Below are 14,214 nucleotides of genomic sequence, written 5' to 3'. Positions count from 1 at the left end.
TAATGCCTTCTTTCTTCTAGGTCCTTTAAGTAAATTCCCTATCATAAAGCAAAGTACATGAACCACAATACCTCAGCTTCCTACAAAAATGCCTTTGTGGATTTATACAACTCAACTTTTCAGACAGCTGGCCCAAGAAACATTTTAAAAACTGCCTTTGTGTCTTTCCCTCAAAATTTTTATCAAATGCATTATCCATTAGATAGCCAATGTCCCTTGTACAAATATCTACAAGATAAATTTCTCCTCCAGTGGAGTTCAAAGAAAAAGTTTGTAGAGTGATACTGATGTTTTCTTGTTATCAGATAATAGCTGTCATGCAAACCACCATTTCCCTTTTTTCCCCAGTTTTCAGAAAATTCAAGGGCAGAATTCAGTTATTGAGTTTATCTATTGTAAAGTAATTTCCTCCTGGGAGATAAAGAGATTTGTACCCTTTTCCCCCTCCCTTTCTTGCTTCATTTTATGTAGAATTTCATTTTTGAAATTGTCTCAAATGCCTTTGTCATAGGTGGGTGTTAAACTTTGAATCAATGCAGATCTAATTTCGAATCCTTCCTGCATCAATTCAAACTCCAAAGATCCAAAAGATCCAAAATCAGGGGTAATATCTCCTTGAGTGCTTATCCGGACACTCTTCAGCATTAGGAAAAGGGGAACAAGTAAACTGTGCTTTACTTCCTCGGAGATGCAGCCAGTAAGACTATTTGTCTGAGCATCAATAATAATTAGATCTTAATTATAAGGATATGTTCCCAGAAACATTCTGCTCCCAGTGGAGCAGGTTTGGGTAATTTGAGCCTCAGATTCATTCTGTCATTTGCCATGAAAGTCATGCTGAAGTGAGTACTAAAATTCAAAGTGTTGAGGTAAAGCTATAGGTCCTAAACTTATATCAGACCTTTCAAGGCTGTTCCCACTATTTAAAGCTGGACCTGTGGAACAGAAATATTATGTGCTTTCTGTTTTATTATATTGTTATTGCATGTAATTGTGTGTGTAATCCATAATTTGTGAGTAAGGCTAGTCAGTAACTCTGATACAATTTCAGACCCTGTGCCAGCCTTTCTTGGCACTTAGAATAAATTCTGAACTCCCTATCATAGCCAATAAGCCTGGAATGATCTAGCCCCTGCCTAGCTCTCCAATCTCATTTCTTCCCACTTCCTGACTTACTCACTCATTCGTACTGCAGTCCCTTTCAGTTCCTTTAATTTCAAAATCTCTTTCCCATCGCAGGCCCTTATGTGTCTGGCTCTTCCATTTTCAGTTAAAACAGCAATACTTCTTCTAAGAAGATGCCTAATCATCAGCTATCACATCAATATCTTATTTCCTTCTCAGCTCTCATTGCATTGGTTATTTATCATCTCTCAGCCTCAGTAGATCTTAAACTCCATGAAGGCAGCATCTTATTGTACCACCTCGCAGCCTTGTTCCTCCTCTTTGATTTGTTGTTGTTGTTGTTGTTGTTGGATTGATAGAATTTGACCTCAACTCTCAAAGACAGAACAATCCACAAATCAGAAATTATTGCATATTCTAGCTGGAACATCCCTTAGGGATAATAACGTCCCTCACTTCATGGGTGACAAGTTTAGGCCTTGAGAAATAGAGTCACTTTTCCAAGGCACACAGTGGTGAAATTACACCAGGGCTCTATTTACCTTTCAACAATTGATCTATTGCCTCATTACATGTCAACATTGGTTTTCCAATAGGTGAAACTTGGCCCATTTAGGGTGCTCCACCTATCCCAGTTGTCTAGGACTTTTCTGGTTTTAGCTCTGAAAGTCCCATGTCTCAGGAAACCCCTAAGTCCTGGTCAAATTACATGGTTGGCCACCCTAAATAGGTCAGGGTGTTGATACATCCTCCCACCCCCAGTATATATATTACTGTATGTAATAAAGAGCATGCGTCATACATGTTCATATTGACTGAGATGGATACACCCTCAGAAGATTTAACTAATCACTGACAGCAAATCGAGACGGCCAATGTCAGCAGACAAGCTTTGAATGAAAAAACATACCTGTTATTAGGAATCTAGTTTCCAACAGTCCATTCTCCTGGGACAAATGCAGGTTGCCATAACAAAATATCACAGACTGTGTGACTTAACAAAAATTTATTTTCTCAGTTTCGGAGGCTAGAAGTAAAAGATCAAGGTTCACCATGGTCAAGTTCTGGTGAGGACTCTAGTCCCGGCTTAAAGACAGCTGCCTTCTCACCGAGTCCTCACATGCCTTTCCTCAGTGCACCTGTGTAGAGAGATACACTGATCCATCTCTCTCTTTTCGTCTAAGGCCACAAATCCTAGAAGATTAGGACCCCACACTTATTACTTCATTTAATCTTAATTGTCTCCTTCAAGGTCATATCTTCAATACAGTTATATGGGGGGGGGTTAGAGCTTCAATATGAATTGTGGGGGAGGGGGAGCACACAATTTATCTCATAGAAAAATGCTACTGTATTCCTAAGTGGTGATCACATCAAGTCTGTAATCTGTGAAGTTCCTTGGCAGTGTTCGCTTGTGGCTTCAAGTTCCCCAGCATGGGGAATGGACCCCTAACAGCTGTGACAACTTGTTTGGTGTTGAGTTTTAACACAGACTGGGGACAGCAACAGGTTGGCACCAAACTCTTGCAGGCAAGAGAAGCCTAAGGAAGAGCTGGCAGGGAGAAGAAAGAACTGCCCCGGGTAGTTGTCCAGAGTGACATAGTTGCCCAGAGTGACAAGGGTAGCAGTAGCAGCCCAGGGAACCCTTGCCTCCTACAGTCTAGATGCACTACTTGTAACTTTAGTGGGTCCCTTTTGCTGTTGCCAGTGAATGCTGACCCAATGAGGGTTGGGTCTGTGACAACCTGAAACATGTTTCTGTTCTCTATATCCTTTCTCCTCGGCTTTGTTATTCATAAGGGAAATGACTCAACTGTATGCTCAAGCTCTGGCAGAATATTTCAGTCCCTTTTAAACACCCATCTGGCTGAGCAATGCTTTTGTGATGATGTACATCACAAAATTTCATGGCATGGAAATTATCTGGGGGTCTTATCAAAATGCAGAGTCTGGTTCAGTGGGTCTAGAGGTCTTTCTGACAAATTTTTGGGTTTGCTGATGCTGCTGGTCTGAGACTCCACTTTGAGTAGCAAGGCTTCCAAACATGTTAACAGACTGACTCAGAAACTCTTCCCTAGTAATTGTGTATGTAGATCTTTTCATCACTAGACCTGCAAGCCTAGCTGCTATTCTCCTTTACTTCCTCTTGACATATTCTTCACCTGCAAACCCTACTTCTCTTTCCCAGAGAGCCCTTGACCCCAGTCTTTTCTCCCCCTCTCTCCCCGCTTCTCCTTGGAAAGCATATTCGTGGAGTTCAATCATGATTTACGGGACTTGGGCATGACTCTGGGAGAAAATGTGAAACACCTAATCCCAAGCAGATCTCAAATTGGTCCTCAGACCCCAGGAGGACCCAAGGGCAATGCCAACTGCAGAATATCAATTTACTTCTCAAAATTGTTTTGCCCAAAAGCAATCACACAGCAGCTCTCAGGATCCCAAACTGGAATGGCATACCCGAGCACTTTGGATTTATTTGAACTTCATTTTAACTTCTCCAATAAAACAATATCATCATAATTACACTGACATAGAATTCTTGTGTCCCAATGAGTCAAGGATTTTAAGACTAAGGAAATGCATCCAAATTAGACTATTTTGATACTTTTCTAAGCACAATGATCTAGAGAAAGAAACATATCAAAAATAAAATAGCTTGCTGATATGCTTCCGTATGTGGTATTAGATATTTTCTGAAAATTACAGATATAAAGATGGAAAAAAAAATCCTTACCCAAGACTTCAGCCAACCCAGTCTGAAAACTTAGAAAATGTTACCTTCAGTGCCCTCAATTCCCTTCCCCCACCATCCACCTCCTTGGAATCCCTTCTTTTATGAATACCTAGTTTCCTCATTTTGTCTCTCTCCCAACTACTAACAATTTGCTCTCAAGAAAATTATTTATTCATTATTTTTGTTTTTTTAGGGCCATACCTGTGGCATATGGAAGTTTCTAGGCTAGGGGTCAAACTAGGCTAGGGCCTTCACCACAGCCACAGCAATGTGGGATCCAAGCTGTGTCTGTGACCTACACCACAGTTCAGGGCAACACCAGATCCTTAACCTACTGAGCAAGGCCAGTGACCGAACCCACATCCTCACGGATTCTAGTTGGGCTCCTTACTGCTAAGCCACAATGGGAACTTCCTCAAGAAAATCATTTATGTCTGCACATAAATTTGAATGATTTCTCTTTTATTTCTCCCATGGGTATGTGTTGAAGCCTCACCTCTGACAAGAAAGGACCCAGGTGCTTAGTAAATAATTTCAAGCACTAGGTAGTTCATAGCAGGTGACCATTTGCCACTGTCTTTGAAAGCAGCAGTAAGCCCTGATTCTTATTTGACCTATTGTGCTAGTAACCTCCTTGGGTTAGTGTACTAGGGCTGCCATAACAAAATACCATGGTCCAAGTAGCTTAAACAACATAAACTTCTTTTCTCAAAATTCTGGAGCCTGAAAAAGTCCAAGACCAAGCTGTGGGCAGGTTTGCATCTCCAGAGGCATCTTTCCTTGGTTTGCAGGTGGCCACCTTCTTATTGTGTCCTCACATGGCCTTTTCCACATACGTCTGCATTCCAGCTATCTTCTCCTCTTCTTATAAAAACATGATACATATTGGATTAGGGCCCCACCCTTAGGACTGCACCTAGGGGCTTAGGGTTTCAACATAGAAATTCTGGGAGACACAACTCAGTCCATAACATGACTATTTGTGAGTGACCTCATCGCTCACATAGAGGTCAGTGTTTCCTTTTGGAAAATACCTGAGCCTAATTAGCCTGTTGTGTCCTGAATTTTTGAACTTGTTGGCTGGTGGATTCTACCCTGGTAAAATCATCAAAATAGAAGTGCCAGCTTGTTTCTATTGCTTTAGCTCAAATCTCTTCTTCTTTAGGATAAAGAAAAGGAACTCTAAAAACAACAAGGTGGGGATACCTCTGTTTATTATGGAACTGCTGAGGTGGTAGTCACAAAGTCAAAGGAGTTGGTAAAACAAAGATAATTGTGTAGGTCAGTGCCTGCTTCCCCTTGAACCCATTCTCTGTCTTTCATCTTCTCTGCTCTGCATTTCAGGGAATCATATTTCCCAGGCTCCCTTGCTCTTGTTCCTAAGTAGGTCCAGTCAAGTGGGTGTACTGGTGGAGGGATGGATTGTGGGACCTTGAGAGATGCCAGGATATCTTCCCACTTTTCTCCCTCCACTTGCTGTTGGGTCTCTGGAAATAGCAGACTCCAGCTCACAAGGGCAGCCTTCCTCTTAAAGAGCCCCACTTATGAACTCAGTGACACCCTTTAGCCCCAGATGTAGCATAGGAGCAGTTTTCTGTGTTTCTAATTTCTGAATTGCCTCACTGTCCCCTTTTTTCTTTCTCAGCTCTCCCACCCTGATAAAACCAATTTCCCCAGTCAGATTCCTTATGCTAAGAAGTCCTAAAGTCATTCCTATTTCACGCTGACACGATAATCATTGTACCTAGTTTACATTCTAAGAATTAAATGAGAGAGCTCAGCATATAAGTGCTTAAAACACAGAAATTGCTAAAAGAAATTGCAGAGCCATTAATGAATTTTGTCATTTTAGAAGGGTAATTTTTAAAATAATGAATTTCATCTATAAAATATTATTTCAAAATGGAACCATTAAATATATTTCTACGTATAATTCACCCATAACTTAAACTACCTCTGAAACCCAGTTTCACAGTTTTGACTTTGGTCTTTTCTAGAAAGGGAAGGGTGTAGTAGAAAGGGCCCTGGACTTGGAATCCAAAGGTGTGGCTCTCACCAGCTAGCTATATGATCGTGAACTTCTCAGTTTCCTTAATCCACCTTAGGCTTTATATCTATAAACTGAGGTGGTTCAATATCGTTTTTATTTTTTTAATTTTTAAATCATATTATTTTTATTATTATTTCTCAATACAATTTTTTCCTACTGTACAGTATAGAGACCCAGTTACACATATATGCTTACATTCTTTTTTCTCTCATTATCATGCTCTGTCATAAGTGACTAGACACAGTTCTCAATGCTTAACAGCAGGATCACATTGCTAAGCCACTCCAAAAGCAATAGTTTGCATCCATTAACCCCAAGCTCCCAATCTAACTCCCTCCCCTCCCCTAGGCAACCACATGTCTCTTCTCCAAATCTATGATTCTCTTTTCTGTGGAAAGGTTCATTTGTGCTGTTTATTAGATTCCAGTTTTCAGTGATATCATATGGAATTTGTCTTTCTCCTTCTGACTTACTTCACTCAGTATGAGAGTCTCTAGTTCCATCCATCTTGCTGCAAATAGCATTATATCATTCTTTTTTTATGGCTGAGTAGTATTCCACTGTGTATATATCTTCCTGATCCAGTCATCTATCAGTGGACATTTGGGTTGTTTCCATGTCTTGGCTATTGTGAATAGAGCTGCAATGAACATGCAGGTGCATGTGTCTTTTTTTTTTTTAATGAAAGTTTTGTCTGGATATATGCCCAAGAGTGGGACTGCTGGGTCATAAGGGAGTTCTATGCATAGATTTCTAAGATACCTCCATACTGTTCTCCATAGTGGTTGTACCAACTTACATTCCCACCAACAGTGCAGGAGGGTTTTCTCCACACCCCCTCTAGTAATTGTCCTTTTCCCATTTTATGTTCTTGCAACCTTTGTCAAAGATTAATTGATCATAGGTGTCTGGGTTTATTTCTGAGTTCTCTGTTCTGTTCCATTGGTCTGTCTGTCTGTTTTGGTACCAGTACCACACTGGGTTGATGACTGTGGCTTTGTAATATTGTCTGACCTCTGGGAGAGTTAGGCCTCCTGCTTGGTGTTTATTCCTCAGGATTGCTTTGGCAATTCTGGTTCTTTTGTGGTTCCATATAAATTTTTGTATTGTTTGTTCTAGTTCTGTGAAAAATGTCATGGGTAATTTGATAGGTATTGCATTGAATCTGTAGATCGCTTTGGGTAGTATAGCCATTTTTACAATATTAATTTTTCATAGCAATATCATTTTTAAAGCCCTGTAGCTCTAAATTCTTATGACTCTGTAACTGGTATAACTTATTCATCTTTGGGGTAGAGTGGGGAGTTGAATGTCATTCTTCCTTTAAAATAAAATGGCAGTGACGCTGAGGACTCACATGTCTAACCTGGTAAGAAACCTAGTTGTTTCACCCCCGCCCCCGGGATTTCAATCCTCAAATATTTCTAAGTCTGTCACTCATTCTCTAGCAGAATTGGCTAAACTGATTCAGGCATTAATCCAGAATGGCATGATATGTGAATTTGCAGAGAGGTAAAAGATGGGTAGAGGGAGGAAAGGCATTCCTAGTGAGTGAATGTGCAGTGAGGTGGACAGGAAATAGGTACATCTCCATATGGGAGGAGCTCAGCCTGCTGGACCAAAGGATGTATTTGGGGAAAGAGCAGGAGTGATGTCTCAATAGGCAGTAAAGAACATTAAATCAGAGCTTAAAGAAAAGTACTCCCAGACCAAAATCTTGACTCTGTCCTTTATCAGCAAAGGACCTTTGGGCTAGTAATTAACTTCCTCAAACCTCAGTCCCCATGTCTGTAAAATCTGTCTAATGCAATGGTGCTCAACTGGGTGTCATAATGAAGCCCATTCTCTCTGAAGACAGTGTCTGAAGACATTTTTGATTGTCAAAACTGAGGGTAGGGGATGCTACTGGCATCTCTGAGATGCTTCTAACCATTCTACAAAGCACAAGACAGCCCTTCACAATGAAAAATTATCCAGCCCCGAAGTGTTACTAGTACTCAGGTTAAGAAATTCTAGTCTAGTGATAGTATCTACTTTTTTTAAAAAAAATTACAGTATAGTTGACATACAATATTATATTAGTTTCTGGCATACAACGTACTGGTTTCACATTTATATACACTACAAATTGGTCACCATGATAAGCCTAGTGACCATCGGTCCCCACACAAAGTTATTACAATATTTACTATATTCCCTATGCTATGCATTACATTATCATGACTTATTTCATAACTGGAATTTTTGTACCTCTTAATCTTCTTCACCTATTTTTCCCAATCCCACACTCCCCTCTCCTCTGGCAACCACCAGTTTGTTCTGTTACTATGAGTCTCCTTCTGTTTTTTTTTTTTTAAATCCCACATACAAGTGAAATCATATGGTAGTTGTCTTTGACTTATTTCAATTAATGTGATATCCTTTAGGTCTATCCGTATTTTTTTAATTTTTACATTTTAGGACTGCACCCACAGCATACGGAGGTTCCCAGGCTAGGGGTCCAATCAGAGCTAAAACTGCTGGCCTATACCACAGCCACAGCAACATCAGATTCAAGCCACATCTGTGACCCACACCACAGCTCATGGCAATGCCAGATCCTTAACTCACTGAGCAAGGCCAGGGATCGTTCTGCAACCTCATGGTTCCCTCTTTGGATTCATTTCTGCTATGCCACATTTCTGCTGGGACTCCCTAGATCTATCCATATTGTCACAAGCAGCAAGCTTTTATTCTTTCTCTGGCTAATATTCCATTGTGCGTGTGTGTGTGTGTGTGTTTGTGTGTTATAAACGTTCATCTATCCATGGACACTTAGGTTGCTTCCATGTCTTGACTGTTGTAAACAATGCTGCAATGAACATAGGGGTGTACATATCTTTTTGAATTAGTGTTTTCATATTCTTTGGATAAATGCCCTGAAGTGTAATTACTTGATTGTATAGTTCTATTTTTATTTAAAATGGAAATTCCATGCTGTTTTCGATAGTGTCTGTATCAATTTGCACTCCCACCAATATTACACCAGAGTTCCCTTTATTCCACATCTTCACCAACACTTGTTTTTGTTGTCTTTTTTATTTTATTTTATTTTTTTGTCTTTTTACCTTTTCTAGGGCCACTTCCGCGGCATATGGAGGTTCCCAGGCTAGGGGTTGAATCGGAGCTGTAGCCACTGGCCTATGCAGGATCGGAGCCATGTCTGCAACCTAACCACAGCTCAAGCAACACTGGATCCTTTACCCACTGAGTGAGGCCAGGGATCGAACCCACAACCTCATGGTTCCTAGTCGGATTTGTTAACCACTGCGCCACAATGGGAACTCCTTGTTGTCTTTTTTATAATAACTATGTTGGCAGGGGTGAGGTTATATATTTTTGTGCTTTTGATTTGTATTTTCCTCATGATTAGTGATGTTGAACATCTTTTCATGTGTCTGTTGGCCACCTGTATGTCTCCCTTGGAAAAATAACTATTCAGGTCCTCTGCCTGTTTTTTAATTGAATTGTTTGGCTTTTTAATATTGAGTTCTTTATACATATATATTTATATATTAACCTCTTATCAGATATATTGTTTGCAAATATATTCTCCCATTCAGTAGGTTGGTTTTTCATTCCATTGATGGTTTCCTTCACTATGAAAAAGGTTTTTAGTTTGATGTAGTCCAAGTTGTTTTACTTTTGGAGACAGGTCTAAAAAAAATATAGTGCTAAGACCAATGTCAAAGAGCAGTAGTAACTACTATTTCATGTAGTATAAGGATTAAATTAGGTAATGGATATAAACTTGTTCAGTGCATTCTATGGCACATGGGTGGTAGAACAATTTGGTTATATTAATATGGATGATGGTAAACTGTGAAATCTTGACAAGTTTGAGATTTTATATAAGAAATAATCAAGGGTTAAGTTTAGATGACCTAGGCAATTATTTGGAATCATATTCAAAGAGAAATTAAATGGAAGTGCAGAGAAGAGAGGCAGACAAACCAGAGTAACAGTTATCAACATTTCTGTGTGTATTTTAGGCATCAACTGCAAAAGGATTAAAACTCTAAAATATGTAGCAGATCTCAGTGCTTCATAACACCTCTAAAACTAGTCACAGTTACCTCACAATCCTCTTGGCCATCCTTCAGAGCCTGGTTTACTTGGGCTATTTACCTCTGACCAATATTGATTAGATAAGAATGGGTCAACAATCTCACATGTCCCATTAACTGCATGACCTTATTTTGTGCCCACTTACCCTTATGTCCCACTCCTTGTTCTTACTCAGAGATGGTTGGACAGCATTCTACCTTATGTCACAGGACCTTAAGTTCAACCATCTGTCTTACAGACATTACCATAACATGTACATTGAGGTGTGCCAAAAATTAATTTCATACACTGATCAAATGTATATTTGAATAATGATGCTTTGGACGAATAAAATGAATAGGCCAGGAATTGGCAAACTTTTTTCCATAAAGGGCCAGATAGTTTAGACTGTGCAAGTTGGGCTCTGATGTATAGTTGCCACCACCTTCCTCTTCTGCTTCCTCCTCTACCCTCCTTCTCCTTTTTCTTCTCTCTCTCCTACTAACTTTTGCCTTAGCAAGTCATGGTATTTTCAGTCTCTAGAACAGGAGAGGCTTCTCCAGCAAAAAAAGAATGGAAATGGAATGAGTGCTAGTTCAACAATCAATAATGCTTCCCTGGTGTGCTGTGGTCCACTGGTTCATTTCCACTGTAAGCTGCTGAATGTAATGATAAAGACTTGATAACTAGGTTCCTTTGAAAGAGAATAAGGAAAAGTCAGAGCAGACCCAGGTTTTGAACTTGGGTTTTTAGAGACAAGTGGCATTGGTGGGAAAGGTATGGAGCCAGGTTAGGTTCACAATGTGTTTGCAGAACATGACTCCTTTGATCCATTGCCTTTTCAGGGTTTCCGAAGATTCTGAAGCACAATTCAGTCTCCCTGGGGCTTTCAAGAATTTTGCAAGTCATCAGGAGAGGATAAAATGACCTTTACCTTGGAAAAATTGGAGAAAGTGTGTAGACCAGAATTGGCTGTGATCACAGTGTTAATTCAAGCAAGAAATACCACAAGACGCCCCCCCACCCCCTCACTCTTAGTCCTGATGAATACTCTAGGCCTCTCCTATGGAGAAAGACTCCTGAAAGCACTGATATTTGAATGAAAACCCCAGGAAGAAACTCTTTCAACAGTTTCCAGTGTGTTCCCCAAGTTTTAAGCTGAAGATTTACAGAAAAAGACTACACCTCTCTTTCTACTACATTTCAAGTCAATCATCATCTCTCCTTTCAGGATGCTTCAAATGACAATGGCAATGTAATGTAAAAGGCAATCATTACTGCCCATGTCACAACATTAAAAATATGAGCATAGTAGGAAATGGTTTCTATAACCAGAGTTTTTTCTCCATTTTTATTTATGCAGATACAAAGGGCTATTTGGATTACTAATTATGTTTTTGGTGTTTCTTGGCATTTCAAATTACTTACTGGAAACAGCCTGCTGAATTCAAATACTGGATTCTAAATTCCTTGTTCATCTATAAGCCATTGCTCAACATGGATAATGGACGTGCTGTACCAGAGAGTAACAACTTGGAATGGAAAGTAGAACATTGGAATTCAAAGTGGATTTTAGGATTTGGGTAACAGCTTCTTGAGAGAACTCTAGTGGACTTTCCTGGTAACTGAGATGGGCTTGGAAGTTTTAGTTTATTTTTTCTTTTTCACTTCTGTTATTATGAAACTATTTCTGGGAAAAATCTAGTATATTTTTCAAGTCTTGCCAGGATTTTTGCTTTATCTGACTTACCACAGTATACCTCAGTTCAATTTTCAAGTTTCATGATGGGTAATACCATGTCTAGCAATGTGTATGTGCACATGTGTGCAGAGAAGAGAGAGTTTCAAAACTGCCTCAAGAAGATACTTAATATCCAGTGAGAAATAAGGTAGGGGACCCAGTTTCATTTTTTTGCTTTTTTTCCTTTCCTTTTTTTTTTTTGGCTTTTTAGGGCCACACCTGTGCATATGGAATTTCGCAGGCTATGGGTCATGGGTCGAATCAGAGCTGCAGCTGCTGGCCAACACCACAGCAGCATCCAAGTGCCTCTGTGACCTACACCACAGCTCACACCAATGCCAGATCCTTAACCCACTGAGTGAGACCATGGATTGAACCCGAATCTTCATGGATATTAGTTGACTTTGTCACCAGCTGAGCTACAGTGGGAACTCCTGGGACCCAGTTTCTTAATGGGGAAATAGATAGTTATGAACTTCCTTACAGTACTTCTGGACTCCCTTCTCTCCAGTGGAGACACATTGCTCTCAGACCATAGAAGGAGGTTTTTTGCCATCCCCAACTCAGCATGGTGAAATAAGGAAAAGGACCCTTCCTCCAGCAGTCATCTCCTGACCTTCTGCTTATGATCTTGGCAACCTGGACTCACTTTAAAAGTCTACTCTGAGGTGTGTGTGTGTGTGTGAGAGAGAGAGAGATCATTCTCTGCACAAAAACAGGAAAAGATAAAATGTTCCTCTTTCCCTCCCATTACAATTGGCTTATGTTGCTGGGTGAGAGAGGGAGGCTTCTTAATAATAAGATGGTCAACTCTAGGCAAAATATTAATACTGTTGCATTTTCATTTTTGTCTCTTCTGCCCCCTTCCTTAACCCAGTGTTCAGCTCACACACACACACTCTTTCCTGACCACACAGACCACTCTCCTGCCACCACCCATGGCTGGGAGGGGGTCTGATCAAATGCTCATTGCTGTCGTAGGGCTGTCTGGTTGATTCTACCTTTTTTCCACACAACACACCTGATGGATGCCACGCACATATTAGCTACTCTTGCTGAGGGAATGAAGGGTCATGGATAATTCCCGGCTCATTGTGACTCCTCCCTTTTATCTCACAAGCATAAAGGAAAATCTAAACACAAGTAAGAGAAAATTATTGCAAGGGTAATGCTGAATCTAAAATCCAAAAGAAAGTAATTTGCAAGCTGCTTTACTTTATTTTTACTTTTTTGCATTTTGTCTTTTTTTTTTTAAAGCTTAGTGGCTATTATGTAGTTAATGCTAAATAAATATTAGAGAAAACAAACGTCCAAAGAACAGACTGTGTTGCTCCTGTTAAGCTCCTTGATGGTAACAGTCTGTCTTCACATCTTTGTGTTCTCTGCAATAGACATCCTACATATATTTAGGTGGATGGATTGATAGATGGTTGATGGATGGATGGGTAGATAGATGGTTGAAGGATGGTGGATGGATGATACTTGCCTCAAAAATTTCTTCAGGCTACTTAAGACATTACTTGACGGAGATCACAAAATTTCTAATCAGTCCTTTGGTTCTTTGGATGTGAGTTTTCTTTCTGCTTAATTCATTCAAATAATGGGTGTGCATTCTGGTATTTACAGGTTATTTTTCCATTTTTCTTTCAGCGAGGAATTTAAATTCACTCCTCCATGTTGTGCAACCCCCATTGAAGCTCTTGGGGAGCATCACACAGGTATTTATCCCCCTTGAGGATTCATTTCATGTTCCTTTAAGAGCAAGGAGTGCAGTCCCTGCCAAAGCTAACAGCAGAGGATGAAGGAGATCATTAGTTGACTAAGTATTTCCACAACAGAAGTTGGGAAATTTTTAACCCTGAGGGTAATGGTATTTCTAACCATTCTCTATGGATCAACAATTAGGCCAAGTTCATCTATCAGTTATGAAACAGCCCAGAAAGAATTTGGACTTTTATTTTTGCCAAGCAGCAAAATAAACAGAAAAGCATCGAAAATACCACACAAAAGCCCAAATTATGTATTCCTACATCTGTTACTATTTTTCCTCTTAACCAGTCAGAAATTACTTAATCCAATTAATATATTTTTGTATTACCTACCATGTGAGAGCCACTCTGTATATCCAGTAAAAGAATTATTTTGAGCCACTCTGTATATCCATTAACGGAATTATTTTAAAACAGAATTTGGTTTAATTAAAACAATCTCTATGATGCATTTGCATTATTTGACATAAGTAATTTTTTTCTTTTTTTTTTTTTTTTTTTTTTTTTTTGGCCAGAATGATCCCATCCGTGGTTGCAATCACTGGTGACAATGGCTTCAGTTTTTCCAAAGTTGGGATTTGGAGTGATGTTTAATTCTAACTGCACAGTTACCAACTCTAACGCAGAGCAAGTCCTTTTATCTGTGTAGGACTCTCTTCTCCTCCACTGAGAAATATCTCCCTCACTATGTAGAGTTGGAGGAATG

The 14,214-nt window shown here is 39.7% G+C and overlaps 1 long non-coding RNA gene across 1 annotated transcript in view; it reads left to right on the top strand.

The window, feature by feature from the left end:
* LOC146397059 (uncharacterized) overlaps positions 1-13,973 on the top strand; it is a 510,989-nt gene extending 497,016 nt beyond the window's left edge. The window contains exons 6-7 of the long non-coding RNA XR_014826229.1: positions 10,844-11,887; positions 13,390-13,973. This is a non-coding gene — a long non-coding RNA (uncharacterized LOC146397059). The remainder of the gene's footprint in view (positions 1-10,843; positions 11,888-13,389) is intronic.
* Positions 13,974-14,214: the final 241 nt, after the last annotated feature.

The sequence above is a fragment of the Sus scrofa genome, chromosome 14 (genome assembly GCF_054392235.1).
Source record: "Sus scrofa isolate SSC_HxYL_T2T_F1_AM1 chromosome 14, Sscrofa_HxYL_maternal_Yorkshire_Landrace_v2.0, whole genome shotgun sequence".
In the NCBI taxonomy this organism is placed as follows: Eukaryota; Metazoa; Chordata; class Mammalia; order Artiodactyla; family Suidae; genus Sus; species Sus scrofa.
This window is presented reverse-complemented; position numbering and strand designations above follow the sequence as displayed.